The 5527-nt window shown below is 36.3% G+C and overlaps 1 pseudogene; it reads right to left on the bottom strand.

Moving 5' to 3' along the window:
• Positions 1 to 1461: 1461 nt before the first annotated feature.
• LOC149218387 (putative N-acetyltransferase HLS1 pseudogene) lies at positions 1462 to 2270 on the bottom strand (annotated as a pseudogene).
• Positions 2271 to 5527: the final 3257 nt, after the last annotated feature.

Below are 5527 nucleotides of genomic sequence, written 5' to 3'. Positions count from 1 at the left end.
AGAACTCTTGCTGTGAAAAGTGAATATGGATATGGTCAGGCTTTATGGTTTGACAATTGGTGGAAGTCAAAATCTTGTGCAAAAAGGGAGTTGCAAAGGAGTGGTTGTAGAGTTGGATTTGTCTTTAGAATTTTTCATGACTTTAGTCTTTGGAAGACCAATTGTCGTCACAATGTAATCTCCTTATGATCACTTAATTATCCTGTAACCTGTAAAAAACTTGGTACAAAGAAAACATAAATGTGCTCTAGAAGAAATGGCTAGTTTCTTCATGATTCTTACTCAAAAATTTCATACCAAATAAAACAAATTAAGGACAATCAAAGTGTGGAAATTGACTTAATCATGATATTAATATCAATCCATTTTAAAATAACCATGAAAAGTAATACTCCCTGTTTGTGTCAGCTGACTTTTGTGCATGGCGAAAAGTTTGGCATTTGCTGTGTCCTGCGGATTAGTACGTTATAAAAGCATACAACAATATCAAATTGTCAATTCTATGCAAGTTAATCAGCAAATCCACCAAATGTTCTTTTAAATTATGCTTCCAAAAGTTCCATTATTTATTTTCAAACCTGCGTGAATTTTGTGAAAAGTGTGTTTGTTTGTTTTTTTTTAATATTTGCTTTTTTAAATTTTTTTTCTTTCATCCTGTTCTCATGATTCTCTCAATTTTCATGCCCCCAAAGTTTTCATCCTGTTCTTGTAATTCTCATGATTCTCTCAATTTTCATAGTTTTGTTTTATGCCAGTACCCTTCACATGCCAATGTTTACTTTTTTAAATCCTTCTAAACAACAATTGTTAACTATTTTTTTTTTTTTTTGAAACTTGATAACAAAAGATAATATATTATCATAATATATTAATATATTAATATAATTAATATATGAATATAATTAATACAATCGTATTAATATATTAATATATTAATATAATTAATATATTAATACAATCATATATATATATATATATATATATATATATATATATATATATAGATATATATATATATATATATTAATACAAATCAAATATTATATAAATCAAAACATATCAATCATTAATAAATTATAACTAATTATATACAAAAACAAATCACACAATCAAAACAAACCAATCATTAAAAAAAATGATAACTAATAATATACAAATACAAATCAAAAGAAATCGAATCATTAAATGAAAATATATAAATATAAAACAAATATAAATAAAAATAAATATAATATATTACAATAAATACAAAACAAATTTTAACTAAAAATGGAAAAGAAAAATCCAAACAAAACGTAATGCAAAATGGCATATGGATACATGGTCTCGTTTCCCAGATGCTGAAGCAATCTGCCAAGTGAGGAGACATTAACAATTCTGGATCCGGAGGAAGATGCGCTGTCGTCATGAGCTTCGTTGCGAGACCCAGTTTCCAGTGCGTGCGCAACACAGCCAGAGAAGTTATATGCCCATCACTTGCATTTTGAATACATCGTCGTTGTTCCACACGCTGATGACGGCCCATGAACTGGGGAAATCGGCGGGGAATTCTGCAAGCTCGGCCAGCCTTCCTTTCGGGGAAAGGCCACCCATGTGCCCAGGCTTAGTTTATTGTTCACCACTGCTTCAATGTCCGCGGGAAAGAATTCCCTGGTACCAAGCCTATGCCTGTAAAGGGCTTCGGCCTGTTCAACGTTGAGCTTCAAGATTTTAACGCTGGAGGGCGTTCGTTTGGAGTGGGCATGGACGGGGTGGACTAGAATGGCCGGTGTTCTGAACTTAGAAAAATTGCATTTCTCTGTAAAAAGCTTGATAGATGCCTCATTATCCTTCTCAGTGGCCATGCATGCATACTTAGCTCCATTTTCTTTCACCCATGCTTCAAGTGTTTGGACTAGCTTCAACCCAATTCCCAAATGCCTGTGCCTTGGCGAGACTCTTTTGTATATCTGCTATGTAGGTTGCTAGACTCTTATGTAGGCTGCTTTTGTATATCTGGGATTCGAAGATTCCTTCAGTGCCTCTTCAGCCAGAATGTTTCTACTGCACACAACAGTTTTGATGCAGCCTCTGATCAGTCCCACGATCTCTCTTTGTTGTCCAATCTCAGCAACCAGTATTACATAATTCGGGCTATGACGGACCCTGCAGAGTGGGTCGCCCATTAAATCCATGAAAAGAGAAACTTGCCCACTCTGCCCCACTTCGCACTGTAACTCTAGCCTCTCAACATCCTTCTCAGGATCAAATTCTCTAATCCTGACCGCCATTTTCTCAAACCCAAAACAGGCGGCCATTTTTTTATTCCTCTGAGAAGAAGAACAGGCGACCCAATCCCCTCGGCACACTCCAACTTCAAACACAATTTCTATCGATCCCACCATTATCACCAAATAAATAAACACACAAACCAAATATGGCGGGCAGGGTCTGCAACATCGGGGAGGATCTGAACACAGAGTAGCAAAAACCTTTAAACGGCCGCCCTTGTACAATGTTTATGTACAAAGTGTATAGAAATACACTACGACACCCAGATTCTGCAATACTGGAGATCTAAAACCTAAGGCAATGCCCAAAAATAATATGCCCAGCTTATACTACAGTACGCAATAACCATACGAATCTCTATATGTACATGAGCTTCGCTCGAGACTACCCTTTGCCGATGTGAATGCCGATGCCAAGCCCTGAGTCAGGAGTTCGAGACCCCACGAAACCTTGCAGGCCCAGAAATAGCAGCCCAGACTTTGATGTGCATAGAATCCGTCGTCGGGCTGCCTGCACAGACCGGGAACTTCAAGCTCGCAGTTACTCACAGATTCTTGGGTGATGTTGACATATGCTCATCCCATCTCAGTGATGAATGTCTACAAATTATTACAAGAAATTGTCCACGGCTTCATACACTCGGACTGCTGCACATTTGTGGTGCTCAACAAGCACCACCTAATGATGCCTTTCTCTATCCGAACAGAGCTGAGCTGGAGCCTTTTAAAAATGGAAGTTACCTTCCTACATCATGTTTGTGCAGCTCCCTCTCTGAAAAAGGATTTCTGGACATTGGCAGGCATTGTCCAGACCTTATGTCAGTCACACTTGTCTTCCAGCATATTGTCTTGAGAGAGGTGTTCCAAGATATCTTGGCGGAACTGGGAAAACTTATAAAACTGCATACTCTTTCCATTGAGCTCCGCATGCCCTTATTTGTACATCTCTCCACAGTATATTTTCAAATGTACCCAAAAGGCATATTTTCTGGGTGTCTTCCTGATATCTTCTCAGTCATGGCGTCTTCCTCAAAATCAATTTCCACGATCATGGCGACTTCCTCAAATTCCAGTCCAGCAGCGACAGGAGTTTCTTCTGTTTCAAGGAATCAACTGGTGGAATGGCAATGGCAAACTGAGGACCTGTGTTGGCGACTTCATGTAGCGCAGCCATCGATGCCGCGCATGCCCGAGGTGAGTCGTCCGTTGAAATAAGCGTCGACCAGGCTTCGACTTCCACTTGCGTTATTTACTTCCAGAGCCAAGCCCTCAGACAGGTCAATCTCAGAACTCAGTGGCAGCGGATGGTAAGTAGGCATGCTATAGGGCAACGCTCATGGAGGATCACTAGAGCATCCAGTACAGCTATGGAACAATGCCATTCTTTGAATGCAAGTACAGTTTCACTGGACCAGACGAGGAGTAATAAATCAGAGCAGCCCAACATTTCAAAGGATGAACATTTTTACCTGATTGCATGTCCAAACCAATGAGATTTTAGCATATCTCCACATAACAATCCTTCTCATGGTTCATGAAAAACAAACGAATGAAAGTCAAATTTTGTTTTTTTTTTTATTATTATTTATTTATTGTTGTTTTTATTTAATGTTTTGCATTTTGTTTAAATATCAAAAAAACAAAAGAAATGGTTAGTTTTTTTTATTTTTTTTTAATAATAATATGTATATATATGATACATATATTATTAAAATTTTTATTTTTTAAAATCTAAAATTAAAAAACTAAATTTCATCTAAAAATTTAAAGATGTTTTTTTTCATTCACAAAATTCTTTATTGTCATGTTGCACATTAGTTTTCCAGCAAGAGTATTTTTATTCGAACGAAATCAATAGATTTTCTGATCTTCCTGATCGCACGAAGCGCAGGAAGAGAGCATACTAATCGATTGATTTGTGTTTATTCATGCAGGGGGGTTTCAAAAAGGATTGAATTTAAAACTAGCTAAATACTGAAACATTAGAAAACTCAAACTTAAACTCCTTTGTGAAGATCCTGCTGTCACCAGGTTTCACAAATTATTTTGTCTAAAGAAAAATACTAGTACTGAATTAAATTGCTAATGCCTAATCCCTTAGCACCATCCCTGGCAATGGCGCCAAAATGTTGGGCAATTTATTGGGCTTAAATTGCTGCATTAAATTATCAACCAGGGAAACTCGTAAGCTTGTGATGGTGCCAGCAAAATATATGCAAGAGTAGGCAACTAACTCTATGTCTAACTAAATTATTTACGATTTAATATAATATGCAAGGGAAGAGGCTCCTAACTAAGGAGGTCCTGGTTGTCCTTCCCTACAGTATCATAGAGAAATCATTGATTACATAAAACTAGAAACTTGAAATGAAGACAAGAGAATGAACTTTAATTGTTGTTCAGATTCAAAGAGAGAGAAAGACTAACTTAGTCTCTTGATTGTCCTCTCATGTACTAATCCAAACTAAACTAAGATTCATTCATAAGCATAAGAAATGAAATGACTTGAAACATAAAAGGATTTCAATTACCATACAAATCAAATGGAGAGAGAGCCTAACTTAGACTCTTGGTTATCTCCTCATATGATACTTGAAACATAAAAGCAAAAGAATGAATTTCAATCATCATGCAAATCAAATGGAGAGAGAACCTAACTTAGACCCTTGGTTATCCTCTCATATGCTGATAAGATTCTAATTTAAAACTCATTCATCAATCCCAAACAAATCCTCAAACGTCTAAGCAATTAAATGAAATAAGATCTAATATGAAATAACATGTTCCTTTGATCCTTCTAGAGTGAGCTCAATTCTCCTAAGAACAAAGTGACAAGCTATTCCATATACTACATTAAGGCAACTTATATCTAAAACTACATAATGGAAATATATGTACAACTTATATCTAAAACTACATAATGAAAATATATGTAAAATGAAGCTTTATTCTATTCCATCATAAGTTGGATACAATGCTCTAAGAGTCCTCCCTTTGGAATGGAGGAGGTACTCCTATTTATACAATGGGATGAGATAACAAACTCATAATGATGATCCACTATTCTCTCTTTAGTTCCATACATTTCTCAACCTTCTAGACACATAACCCTATCCTCCATGATCTCCTCCATGAGGTCCATGATTTTCTCCATGAGATCATGATCTTTTCCATGAGGCTTATCTTATCAAATTCGAATTTGATCATTCAAGGCCACATAAAGATGCCCTAGAAGCTTCCTTTGTACCTACACATGT

This window comes from Pinus tabuliformis, chromosome Q (assembly GCF_031772625.1).
Source record: "Pinus tabuliformis cultivar Carrire ecotype Pingquan chromosome Q, CPIR1, whole genome shotgun sequence".
Lineage (NCBI taxonomy): Eukaryota > Viridiplantae > Streptophyta > Pinopsida > Pinales > Pinaceae > Pinus > Pinus tabuliformis.
Note: the sequence above shows the minus strand (reverse complement) of the source record. Positions and strands in the feature narration are given on the sequence as shown.